The sequence below is a fragment of the Vicugna pacos genome, chromosome 23, assembly GCF_048564905.1.
Source record: "Vicugna pacos chromosome 23, VicPac4, whole genome shotgun sequence".
Taxonomy (NCBI): domain Eukaryota; kingdom Metazoa; phylum Chordata; class Mammalia; order Artiodactyla; family Camelidae; genus Vicugna; species Vicugna pacos.
The window spans coordinates 34,265,905-34,280,254 of NC_133009.1; the positions used below are offsets into that span (position 1 = coordinate 34,265,905).

At 38.4% G+C, this 14,350-nt stretch overlaps 1 long non-coding RNA gene across 2 annotated transcripts; it reads left to right on the plus strand.

Moving 5' to 3' along the window:
• The first annotated feature begins 9,995 nt into the window (after positions 1–9,995).
• LOC140688642 (uncharacterized) lies at positions 9,996–11,325 on the plus strand. Of its 2 annotated transcripts, none has more exons than XR_012063355.1 (2): positions 9,996–10,293; positions 10,972–11,325. It is a non-coding gene; the product is annotated as an uncharacterized lncRNA (long non-coding RNA). The 2 variants fall into 2 exon arrangements; XR_012063356.1 differs by having other exon boundaries at positions 10,977–11,325.
• The last annotated feature ends 3,025 nt before the right edge of the window (positions 11,326–14,350 follow it).

Here is a 14,350-nt window from a genome sequence, read left to right on the forward strand (position 1 = left end):
TTTTTCTCACTGAGTCACGGTGGTCCTTGGAAATCATTGACCACTTCTCGCAAAGGCAGAGAGCTGACCTCAAGGCAATGGGGAGGCGAGAATGTTCCTGGTCTGCAGGCTGGGACTTAGAGCAGAGAAGAGACTCAGAATGCTCAGCTCAGTCTCCTAATTTCCCCAGTTAAGTAAGCTAATTTTCTTTCCTTCGGAAGGAATTCCTAAGAGGTGTGAAGTGAGCCCAAGAGAGTCACTCGGGAGCAGGCGTTCTTCTTGGGATGTGGTCCTCAGATCAGCAGCATTAGCATCACCCGGCAGTTATTAAACAGGGAGTTTCTCAGGTCCTGCCTCCAACCTATTGAATCAGAAACTCCGGACACACGACCCAGCCATTTGCGTTCTCACAAGCGAGGCAGGAGCCCCTCACGGATGTGAAGCCTGAAAGCCGCTGAGTAGAGGAGACTCCTGGTTAGTTGTCTATTTCTCTGCAACAAATTGCCACAAATTTAACAACACCACGTATTCATTATCTCGCGTTCCCCAGGTCAGAAATCTAGGTGGACTCGACTGTGTTCTTAGGGTTTCAAAAAGTCAAAAGGAAGGTGCTGACCAGGATGGAATCTTAAGTGGAGGCTCTGGGGGAAGGATCTGATTCCAAATTCAATCAAGTTTTTAACAGAATCCAAGTCCTCGATATCTGTCTCCTATCGCCTGAGGTCCTTATCGTGTTGCAGGCTGTTGGCCGAGGCTCATTCATTCTCAGCCCGGAGGACCACTCTCAGGCCCTTTCCAGCTTGCCTCTTCCTCCTTAAAAGCCCACAATGGAATATCCTCTCACGCCTGAATGTTCTCACACTTTAAACCTCTTTGACTTCTCCTTCTGCCACCAGGCAAAGAAAGCTCCTTGCTTTTAAAGAGCTCATGGCATTAGATTATGTCAACCTGGATACCTGGTAACTTTTATTTCTGCATTTTAAAATAATTTTCTGTATTTCTCAAGCTTTCTATAATCAACATATTTCTCTTATATTAAAAAAATAAATGCTTGTTTTGAAACAGAGTTTGGTCTTACCTTGTGTAATTTTTAACTGGGAATTTCAGTGAATTAAACCATATTATTCCTGGGTAGCAGGAGAAAGTTGAGAAATTCTGTGCATGCCCAGCATCTGATCTACTATTTAAATGCATGAAATGTCCCACTCTTCACATCTTGTTGAGAGACAAATATTCCGGATCCTGAATTTCTTAACGCCCTCTGCGGGTAGAGCAGTTGCACCTTATCAGATTCCCAGCCAGGGATATTGGGTCCAAATATCTAAACATTTTAAAGTTAATGATGTAGAGACAGAACAGACATTTCACTTCAACAGCACAGTATTAGCAGCAACATCTAGTCTCTGAATAATCACATGTAAGACCAGCTCCCCAATTTTCTTCCCAATTTGTGACAGTTTTAGAAAAGTACTATCAAGAATTTCTCTAGAAGTGGTTCAGGGATTTTACTGCCAGTGTCACTAGGTGAATATTTGTTTTCCCAAATACAAGAACTAAGCACTCTTGACAAGATCTTTAAAAAAATTGCCTGAAGACACTTTAGAGTAATCATAGCCCTTCTAGCGAAGAGTAGAAATTCTGGAAAACAGAAAGGACAAGATGGTAAAACCTAAAATGTATCAAACTCTGATACTCACTCACACCTTGGTATCAGCAGATCACTTCCTACAGAGTAATTTCAGATGCTTATTAAAGAAAGAAGTTTATTGAATAGCACACATTTTATTTAAAAGTAGGTTGTTAAAGATTGGAATTATTCAAATGAGCTGGAAATTACTGAATTAAAGTCTAATTTCAAAAGAAAAAGCATAAACGATTGGAGTATTTCTGTAGCTAGTCCACACATTTTTTTGACTCTCTTTTTTTCCCCCTTAATGGTAACTTTTCCATTTTATTTTTCACTGAACTCTCTGCCTCCCCAGTTGGTGGCCACTCACTCTGCCCTGTCTCTTCTCCTGCAGGGAATGCTTGGCCTAAAAATGTCTTGATTATTTGTTGATGTAAAGTCAACTTTACTGAAATTTCCTCTTAATGTGAAGTAAATGCAATTCAGTAGAAAAATATCCTGGGTTTAGATTTTCTTTGTCTTCATGCTGAGCTGTGTAACATTGGCGGGTGCCTTATCCCTCAAATTTTACCTCTCCAATTTACCTTTCAAATTTTACTCCAGTGTAAAGTAGGAATTAAAATAGCCAAAAGGTTACTGTGAAGAATATTAAATATACATGTCAAATGATTTTGTATGCTAGAACAGCTTTTGCCTACAACAGGCTTACTTGCCATTGTGATACTTGATTTTTACATGACTTTGACTATCCGGAAGATAGTCATTTTTTATTTTAAACTTGGGAAATAATTGCGAAGCCTTAAATATCAGACTTTCCAATTTAGGAGTGAATATTCGAGAAGCACAAGGATTTGTCAGGATTCAACTCACAGAGTCCATTTTCAAATTTGCAGTCTTTTAGCCATACCGAACCCCAATTAGGAAACGTTCTCATCTAAATTATTTAGATCTCTAGGGAAGGTTCAAGTCAATTCTTGGATTGTATGTAAAAGAAAAGAAGAGACTATCTGAACTGAATTATTCATCTCTTGATATGTCTCTATGAATAGGTTCAATTCTTCACCGTCTTAAAGACATCTCTGCCTCTCAGTGGTTACTATTAAATAACAGAGAAAGATGTAAGATAGCTTATTCCTACAATTTTAGCATGAATACGATTTTTCAAACAAAAATGATAATTCTCTAGTCTGGAAACGTGGTTAAGTTGTGAGAACCTTTTTTTTTTTATAACATTACTGTAGTTACATTCCAGAAGTTAGGTATATATATGTATATACAGAGAGAGAGATAGATACACTTTTTTGCTTCGTTCATCATAACTCTTAATGAGTACTAGTCCTCGACAAATACGTATTTCCTGTAAGGTGACTTCAGGTTGCAGTATTAACTAGCAGCATTTTGAACCTGACAGATAGTTATCACGTATTATTCTACATCAATTGAAATCATTTTTGTAAGTATCCATGCACCACTCCTAGACCAGCAGCCCAGTATTACAGTTCTGTTCGCCAGTGAATGGGATTCTGTTCCCACTGTTTTGAATAGACCTCCGGTAGTTCACGATTCTAACACAGGCATTAATCACATCCTCTAGCAAGTAGCCTCATGACGCCGAGGAGGTGGGATCGTTATGGTGCTAAATTACGTTTTTCCTGACAGGGAGTGAAAATTCTCTTTTAATAATTATCAAAGAGATAGGTAATAAGAACAAGAAAATGACATATCAGAAGTATTATTTTAATTTTCATTTGGAGAAAAAATTTATTTGCAGAAAAGTGAGCTGTACTTTTCTTCTCTTTTCCCTTTTTTTTTTTTTTTTTGTCAAGGTATTACATGGTCTGTGTTACCAAGTTCACCTGTATGGTTTGGAATGTGTTGAAATATTTTATCTTTTACGTGTAAGGCTTAACTGGATCATACTGTAATAGCAAAGGGGTCTTTTACTGGTTTTATACATGTGACAGTGCACTCAGAGCTACAGAGCCCTGTATAAACGGTCTGGAATGCGTTGTCAGTTTTAATTTTACCTCACAACTCACTGATGCCTATTAACAAAACAAAACAAACCAACAAAACGCACTGAGAGAAATAAATTAACTAACATAGACTTCAGAGGAACGCCATTCAGAAGAGAATGAATCCTGCAGATTTAGGCTTCTGGGAGAGAATCATAATTGAGAATTAGCAATAGGTTGTCTTTGCTTTAAAGTGAAGGAATTGAAAAGCTTCCATTTTAAAATCCAATTAACTACAGATGGACAGTAGAGTTTGATGCCTGGCCAGTTTTTCATTCCCAGGTGTCTGGGAAATTCGAGCCCAATTAGTCTAAGGAAGGTTTATTCCCTGAAATTTTATTTATTAATTCCCTTTTAAATATTTCAAAAACTTTATGAGCCAGGGTTCAAAACACAAAGGTGCTCACGCCAAAGCAATCATAGGATTAAAAAAAAAAACTTTTCTTTGAAAGGAGAACATTTCCAATTTCTTAGATCTATGTTTTAAATGACAAAAAGAACCATATGTTAGTTTTAATAAGTCCAAAAATGTAGAATATATATATAATATGTAGGTGAATAGTGTGCCCAGTCCCTTACTGCAAAGTCATTCATGTTAATGGTGTGTTCTGCAGGTTTCCATATCTTCCTATAGTGCATTTTCAGCATTGCAGTTTGGAATTAGATTTGTGATTGTGCAGTTTGTGACTAGTAGATCGTTTGCAGATCATTTGCTAAATTTTCATAGCAATCAATACTCACAGAATTATTACTTGTAGAGTAGTAGTCACGGTAGCCAAAATCTTTTTAAGATGATATTTTTATAAGGAGGGTGGTGTTGATAATTAGCAACAATAATGATGCAACCGAGCAGGACCCTGTGGGGCCGTGCAGGGTCAGGCCCCTCCCCTGTATCCTCTGAAGTTCCCAGATAATAGTATCTCACGTCTATTTCCTGAGTTTCTCAGATGCTGAAAACCGCCACCAAAAGGAAGAAATTAACTACCTGATGATCGAGAGCACACGGTCCCCAGACCTTCTGGTGCCTAGGGGCTGATAATGCTGACTGCCCGGGAATTCCATATCAGTCACTCAGAGGATTGTGCACAGCTGGTCACCTTCCCTGTGACCGCTCCCCCACACCCTCCCTTTATCTGCCTTTATAATAGGCTTTGCTGAAACCCTTCAGGGAGTTCAGGGTTTTCTTGGGCAGGGCCCCCTGTCCTCCTTGCTAAGCCTGCAATAAACCTTTCTCTGCTCCAAACTCCGATGTTTCAGTTTGTTTGGCCTCAGGGTGCAGCTGGCACATGAACTTGGCTTCCGTAACAATCACAGGTCCATAGGATCTAAGGAACGGAAGATTTCCAATGACAATAGTAATCACCCAAGATTGAGGCTACTATGTAGGTCATGCTGCTGCCTTTGTGCAACCAGAAACTGAACATCAGATGACCCAGAAGAACACTTGGAACCTTTCCTATGTATTAAATGATTGACAACTTCTTGAAAAAGCCTTGTCATTCTCTTCTGAAATGAAGTAGTAGGATTTTTTAAAAATTACTAACTCGAGAAAGTACTTGGGACAGTTAATCTATTATCCATTTAGCCTAGTGATTTTTGAAGCTTTATCACAAATGAGAAGATCGGGACTGGTAGAGAAACCAAAGGCGAGATTTAGAGTAGAATATATATTAGATGCTCAGTAAATGAATTTTGATGTAATGAATAAATGAATCTGGCCCACAATAATGAGTAAAGCTCTTGCCAATCATGTCTTTAAAATCGCAACTTTAATTCTGAACGTATCAGCAAGAAACAAGAACTGCTAGCTTAAAAAAAGAAAAAAAGATCAGTGATGGGCGCAAAATGGGCATGCATTAGTTAGGTTTTAGCTCCATGATTTATAGCAAAATAAAAATTATTGTTGTGTTGAATTTTTACAAAGTGTATTAGCTGGATGGCCTAAAATGAAAGAAATTTTATTTTCTCATGATCTGGAGCCTTGAAGTCTGAAACCAAGGTGTCAGCAGGACCACGCTTCTTCTGAAGGCTCTGGGGACGACCTGTCCTGGCTTCTGGTGATTGCTGGCAATTCTGGCATTTCTAGCTGTGTCACCCCAGTCTCTGCTTCAGTCATCACATGGCCTGTTTGACTTCATTTTGCATTTTGAATGCATATCTCTGCATTCAAATTTCCCTTTCCTTATAAACACACCAGTCACTGCATGAAGGGCAGACACTAATTCAATATGACTTCATCTTAACCAGTCGCATCTGCAAAGACCCTTCAAACAAGGTCACATATACAGATAATGAGTGGACATGAATGTGGGGGGCACCCCATTCAATCCTGCACCCCCTCCAAGTCTTTCTTGTAACCAGACAGTGGTTTCAGCTGGTCTACTATCAATGTTCCTTTGAGGAGCATTTTGCTGTTGGTAGCGTTTCTTTACAATATAAACTAGGTATATTTTAAAACTGTTGAAATTGATTTTCTGTTTCTTATGTTTAAATGTTTTCCTTTCTTAATTCAAGTGAAGTTTATTAATCACAAGTAGATTGAAGACAGTATTTGTTCATTTTCAAGTTACCAGTTATGTAAGGATAATGTATAGTTTTTTCTTTAGTGTCTTAAAAGTAACTGTTAGACAATAACTAATTTTCTCCCTTTTTTGGTAAGTGTATAATTTTGCCCAAACTGCAGCCTTATTTTCCTCTAAAGCTTTTTTTGGTTTTTAATTTTTTTCAGATGTTTACTTTTTATTGAATTTGTTAAAGTTACAGAGTTCTTGCACTGCCAAACCATGCCGGAGAATTCAAAGAAAGAAATGGTACAATGGACAGCCTCACCCACCCATCATACAGTATATTAAAACTTGATTCATGTGCATTTTGATCATTTCACAATTTTTTAAAAAATTATAACAATGGTTGGAATTTTTAAATCTCCTGCAGGTCTTCAGATTTCTAGGACAGTAAACCATTAAAGAATATTTCAACATATACATGTCAGTTCATTCCTTAATAACATAACCCTCAACAAAATTTTGCTGGAAAAAAATGCATTACTTTTCAGGGGAAATATGTGACTCAAGACCCAAAGAATTATTTATTAAGATTTTTGGTTCCCAAATGAAGCATTTGGTAAAACCAAGAATCCTTTGTTTCTCAGTCATCCAACCTCCCCTTGGCCAGCTCAGCTATTCAGCCAAATACACCAGAAGGTAGGCATCCTGTCCTCAAAGCTTTTTAATACTTCAGACCATTTGAGTACATTTTTTCTTTTCCATTGATGCATCTCTAAAATCATGTGCTTTTCAGAGTGTTGGGTGCCATGCCTTCCATTACAGTCCTAAGTTTTCTTTGGCTGATTTTTTGGGAAATGACTTTTTAAAAAAAAATTGAAGCCATCATCTCATTGCTTTTTTCTCATTCTATTTCTAGAGAGAGGGAGCTGCACTGTGGCAATATTTCAGCCACAAAGTTATTTTTTTACTGACTTTAGTAAAATGGTAGAAGTAACACTTAGAACAACTCATATTCTTGTCTGTGACATTTTTAATGAAATGTTCAGTAATTATACATTTGGAAAATGTAAAGGCTTTTAAATGTATAATGGATCTTAATATGAAATTTAAATATGAGAGGAGGAAAAATAGCAGAAGTAAAAAGAAAGAAAGCAAATACGGCAAATGTTAACAGTTGGTAATTCCAGTCGAAGGAGGAACATGTAGGAGTTTATTAAACTTTTTTAGAGACTCTTTTTAGAACAGTTTTAGGTTCATAGCACAATTAAGAGGAAGGTACAGAGATTTTCCACATGGCCCATGTCCCCACACATACACAGTCTTTTCCGCTCTCAACATCCCCCACCAGAGGGGTCCACTTGCTACAACTGGTGAACCTACATTGACCACGTCACAGTTACCTAAAGTCCAGAGTGCACATTACCTTTCACTCCTGGCATCAGACATTCCATGAGTTCAGATACACGTATAACGACGTGTATCCACCATGATGGTGTCACACGAAGTATTTTCACAGCCCTAAAACTTCTCGGAGCTCTGTCTAGTCATCCCACCCTGCCCTCACCTCTGACAACCATTAACCTTCTTACTGTCTCTATAGTTTTACCTTTTCCAGAATGTCATGTAGCTGGAATCATACAATATGTGGCCTTTTCAGATGAGGTTTTTACTTAGTAATATGCATTTAAGTTTCCTCCATGTGTTTTTATGGTTTGATAGCTTATTTCCTTTTAGTGCTGAAAAGTATCCCATCGTTTAGATGTACTACAGTTTACATATCCATTCACCTACTGAAGGATGTCTTACTTGCCTTTAAATATTAGCTATTATGAAATGTTACTGTAAATGCCCGTGTACAGGTTGTTGTATGCACACAGCATTTTCAACTCCTTTAGATAAATACCAGGCAGTGCAATTGCTGGATTGAATGGTAAGAATATGTTCAGTTTTGTCAGGAAGTACAATTTTGCAGAATTTTTAATTTTAATGAAGTCCAGCCTATTAATTATATTTTTTCATGGATTTGCCTTTGGTGTTGTACCTAAAAAGTCGTCACCATACCCAAGGTCATCTAAGTTTTCTCCTATGTCATATTCTAGAAATTTAATAGTTTTGCATTTTATATTTAGGTCTGTGATCCACTTTGGGTTCATTTTTGTTAAGGGTGTAAGTTTTGTGTCTAGATACATTTTTTTTTTTGCTTGTGAATGTCCAATAGTCCCAGCATCATTTGTTGAGAATTTACACTGCTCTTTCAAGTGGAGAAAATTTGTGTTGGTTATAAATGTAATTGCAAGCATTCAATGTTTCTTTGTGATTTATTTGTGATTTGATGAAAACATTTGTGTAAAACCATTAGGAAACAGAGGTCTACATCACTAACGGTGACACCTTGTTGAAACTTCTCTCCAGCTTCCTTATTGATAATGGATTAGATCCTCTCCAATCTCCTAAGAACTTTTTCTCTCTCAAATTCTTTGAACATAAAATATCAGATTTGAATTGATTCACACAAGGACTCATGAAGAGCCAATTAAGGGAAACTTAAAATGTTCTATAGCATAGTGTAGCCACAACTTAGAACCAATGGAACTCCTTGGAAGGAAATTGAAGATGTCCTCGGTGTCGAGATGGGCCATTCAGCGTGACTTCTGCCTTTATCCAGCACTTTCTTGTTGCATTTCAGTTTATTCCCATTTGTCAATATTTTAATATGAAAATTGTCTGAAGTACAGCCATTTTTATGAAACCTCTTTAAATAGAGAATTGTTCACTTAACACAAAAATGGAATACAAATCACCAGTGTTTGTATTGCTTACAGGAGAGGAGTTCAACAACTTTTTGATACATTAAAAATAAATAAAGTACTCGGGTAATTAACATAGAATTTTGAGGCTTATAAAAAATAGCTACACTCAACAGACCTTCATGACACCACATAACAGATTGATTTTTAATGTAGTGTAATGTCTAGTCTCAGTGAGAAGAGCTTTCTGACTATAATTAGTTTGGGTGACTTAGGAGAAATATTATCTATGGTGATTGATGACACTGTAGCTATGTCTGTGAGAGTCAATAATTAGATTAAATTACACTCAGAGCCTAGAGAGCTCTTATGCCGTTTTATTTGTGCCTCACGCATTTATTGTCCTTACCTCCGAAGACTTCAGCTATGTTTTGGCCGCTCCAGTTTTATTTCCATGGATTTGTATAAAATCTTCGCTAACTATTAATTAGTTGAAAAATTTCAAATCTGATGTGTAATGCTGCTTTACAATGCACATTTTTAATAGAGTATTTCCAAACAAGTATTCTGATTAAGGGTTATTTTGCAAAATATTTTCTATTGGTTTTTTTTTCCTCCAAGACTATGATGATATCAGTGCTAAATGAATAAACTAATGACTTGATCAGTCTAATTTCCTTGATTCATGTTATAGAGACCTCAGCCTAATATTAAAAAAACATACAATCTGTTATCTTAGTTGACTCAACATTCCAGATGCTGAAATAATGAGCGCAGGATACTTACAAATTTATATGTGAACAGTCTACACAATCTCCCTTCATTAAAGAAGCCATGATCAGGATGAACGACTAAATTATAATATTCCGAAACATAGACCAGCTCCTGGCTTCCCCTTCCCGGATTTCTTTGCCTTTGCGTCCCTCTCACTTCTAAGCACAGGGCCCTGCACACAGAGAGTCCTGCCCGAGCCGAGCTCACAGGCGCTTCCAGCCGACCATGGGGCGCACGTCGGGCCCGCCTCACGCTAGACCGTCAGCCCCCACGGTCTGCACTTCCTCTTCTGATGCCTGTACTGACGCTTAGCTTCGTGGTCATAATGGGGTCATACGTGTTCTAGTTCACCTTCTTCCCCAAGAAAATGGAAACCCTGTGCTCTTCTGCACCCTTTGAAGAGTGACGTGAGCAGATGACGTCTTGGACAGTTAAACGTGACCAGAAGTCTGTCCATTCCACGAGGGAGCTGTAAGAGCGGGTGAATTAATAACGCCACCCTCTTCCTCCGTGTGAGGATCGCAGAAGCACGTGTGGAGACGAGTCTGAGTGTCCACAGCGGGCAGAGCTTCTGCATCCATCGGGCTTCTGGCTGGAAACAGAATCTCAGCTCATCTGGTTCGAATGGAGATAATTTAATGACGGTACTAAGAGGGAAGCGGGGCTAAGGGGAGTCACGACAAGTGGTGTGGCCCCCAGGGGCACGGGGGGGAGGAGGGCGTTCCAGGCAGAGGGAGCAGCAGGTGCAGGGGAGGAGTGGGGCTGAGGGGGGTTTCGGTACTAAAGCAGACAATATTATGGCTGAACTACAGAGACTGAGAGGAGGGTAATCATGAAAGGAGAATGAAAAGTAATACTCACACTGTGGTAAATTAATGCCTAATGGAGCGAGAGCCACTGCTCGGATTACTTTACGTGGATTAGCTTCTTGGGTTTTTAAAATGATTATAGGAAGTAGGTTCAAGTAATGACTTCTCCGAGAGCTGAGGCTCAGAGAAGAGAGCACCTTGGACAGTTCATTCAGCTGTGACGGTGTCTAGACTTGAGCCCAGGCAAGGTAGCTCCGCCGCTCTGGTTTGTAACAGGCACACTCATCCCACTCAGACAGCTGCGTGCCAGACCACGCGGGGCTTGTATGGAAAATGAAGGATTTTTTTCTCTTTTTCTTTCTCCTGGGAGAAACAGGAGACCACTGAAGAGTTTTAAAGGGCAAACTGAACAGAGGTGATCTCTAAAACGGCTATTCTTTCTGTAGTGCAGAGAATTGACTGGAGAGCAGAAAGTACGGATGAGTGAGAATAATTAGATGGTGTCTCTGTTAGTCCAGGTGAGAAACGGTGGTGCCCGGCTTAGAGTCATAATGGTGTTGCTGCAGAAAAATATGAATGACTTTGAGAAAGATTCGGAAAGTGAACTTGAAAAACCTCAAGGTGGATTGTACTTGGAAGACAGAAAGTAGACGCCTTAAGGACAACTCCTCTGTTACTGTCATTCATCTGGATTCTCCATGGGGTCATTGCCTTTTCTGCTTCTTTCAGCTCCAGTCTTCCACTATTTAACATCATTATGTTTGCTTATCACGTATATCCCTGTGGGAATTATCAAATGGGCCAATAAAATTATGGAAAAAATTCTCAAATAATTTTAGAACAAAATAAATGTTTTACAAACATTTATATATATATATATTTAATATATATATATTTAACATATGATTCCTGATAAATTAAAATCAGTTTTTACCGTCTTCCATGGTACTTTGTTCACATACACAGGACTACCCAGGGTGACCTGATTCTGCCCTGGAATTACGGGTCACCACTCGGTTTTAGAGGAGGTATGGATGGTTGTGGGGTGTCACGGTTCCCTGGCTATGCTACTCAGGTGTCCACACTACCTTCCAACAGCTGAAGAACTGTGCACCTGAGTTATCACGTCAGAGCTGCCCCAGGCCACCCCGACATTGTCATAAACCATGTCACCGTTGATCACGTTTCCCTCATTTAAGTAGGAAACCCCACTCCCCTCCAGAAGCTGAGTCTCACCGTGCTCTCTCACTTTGATATCCACCATTAATCTGTGATGAATCCAAAACCTGATAATCAGTTGAAGAGGGTGCTTTGGGTTACGGGAAACAAATTATAATTAGAGCTCGATGGACTGCATGCTGTGGTGCTCAGGATCGCTATCAGCAATAAATGAACTAGAAATGCACACGCTTTCTTTGAGATCAACTCAAGGAAGAAATGAAAAATGTAGGTAACCAAACCAAATTCAGTATGGTCTCCGAAGAGCGCATCCCTAATTAAAATGAACCCGGTGCACAACTGACTGACCTTCGGGATGAAAGAGAATCAAGTTTCCTTAAAGGAGACTGCAGGTCAACAAAAGCAAAACTAAGAATCGCAAACAGCTGGAATGAGCTTCTTCATGAATTTGTAAGATACAAAGGTGAGTGTGTGTGAGTGTGTGTGGTTAAGAAATGTTAAAGAACAAAGAAGAATCTATGACCTTCTTGTTTTACTTTGTACAAAGACTGTATTCAGGAAGTTCTAAAGGTTCTACGCTAAGAAATACATTGATAGAAAGAATGAATAAAACTCCCAGTTATAGGAAATGTCATTTTTAGGAATTGCTCAACAGGAAAATAATAAGCAAGCAAATACTTGAAAAAAATAGAGAGAGTCAGTCTTGAGGATTTGTAATCATGCGATTTTTCCGTGAAGACTCAGACTTGCTGAGATGAGAAGGCTTGTGTTTGTCATAAATAAAACAAGTAAGTACTTAGATTAAAACTGGAGAAGAAAAATCACTTTTTCTTATTGCCTAGTAAATTATAATCAATACTCTGCTTGCCTAATAGTTGAGGGTTTTTTTTTATCAATTTATCTGCAATTACCAAAGAAATATCATGCAGAGGTAATTATGTGCTGTTCCCACATTTTGAAAAGGAGTGTTGGATCTCATAGTGCTTGGATACACCCACTGGCCCTGCACACATTCAAAGGGAATCCAGGGGAACTACTGAGGGCAACGCAGTGTACGCTGCAATTGCATCTCAAAGTTATATGGTGCTAAGGACCTGACCACTAGTTATAAAACCGTTATGTGCATCTCTTGTCTGACATTTATGACTTCAGCAATATCTCTGTGTAGAAGCCTATGTTTAAAAGACATTATTTTACTCTTTATTGACTAAGATCTTTACTCCTTTCCTTGTGGTTAATTATAAGCCTTGTCTTCTAGGTCCATATCTTCCCATGGTTTATTAGCAAGCACAGAAGACAATATTATTATGGGTAATATATACTGAGCACTTACCAGATGCCAGGTACTATTTGAAGGACTTGAGATGAATTAGCTTATTTAATCTTCAAAACAAATCTTGGAAGCAGAGCTTTTGTTATCATCTTAATTTTTCCAATGAGAAGAAATAAGGCACAGAGAGGTTAAGTAAGGCATGCTCTTGGTTGCAGAGCAAGCTGGGAAAAGAGTTAGGCTTTGAAGTCTGTAGTTACCTCGGAAGCCCCAGTGCCTGACTGTAATGCCATATTTCCTCTGTTACAAAATACTCAGCCAAATACAAAGAGAAGAATGTTTCTTATAACCAGGCAGCCTTTCAAGCAAAATCACTGGCTGCTGACAAAAAGTGACATTATTTAACATAAATAAGTAGAAAGTACTACAAAGCAAAATGTTGTAAGTAGCTTAGGGAAAAAAAATAAAAAATAGAAGGACAGGTATAAATAGCTTCTGTGCAAGTACCATATACTGAGATAATGCCCCAGACTCACTAATGATGTGCTCGCAAGTATTGTTTTAAAAAATAATGCATCGAGACCTTAACATATTAAGGGGTTATTGATCCTTTGACATGATGGCTGACGGGGAGGGGGAGGGGGAGGGGGAGTTTATCACAGGCAAAACCTTGTTTTCAAAAGATTATGGAATAATTTGTTTCCGTGCTCTGGCATATAATTATTTTTAAACAATTTAAAATGCTCCATGTTTAATACTGTGTTGGGGAAATTTTTGCACATTTTCAAACTCTAATGCTTCGCAAATATTGGTGAATCAAGGCTGAGAGCACCTCCCTGTGGTGGGAAGTTATTACTGACTTAAAGAGGGAAAACCATGTTCTGCACATCACTCTTCCAGGAGCTAGCAATTTTTCAGTAGATTTTCTGAGCCACTGATTTTTCTCCTGACTCCTAAGTTTTCTTTCTTTTTTTCCATTCATTATTACTAGCAGAGAAAGTAAGTACCAGGTAGGGTGTTCTGGTACCCTTGACTTTCAGAGAAGAGGGCACGCTGTCATTCTGGATCTTGAGGACAATTAAGGATAAGTTAGTGACAACATATTTCTTTCTTCTATGTTTCTAAGAAAGAACATATTAATAATCTTTCTCAGAATGCAAAGGAAATATTTCAGTGTAATTCAACTGAAGAAACAGAACTAATAAGAAATGAAAAGGGGTGGGGAGGGATAAAATGGGAGTTTAGGATTTGCAGATACTAACTACTTTACATAAAATAGGTAAACAACAAGGTCCTACTGAACAGCACGGGGAACTATATTCAAAACTTTGTAATGGCCTATAAGGAAAAAGAATACAAAAAGTGTGTGTGTGTGTGTATATATATATATATATATATATATATATATATATATATAAAACTGAATCACTATGCTGTACACCA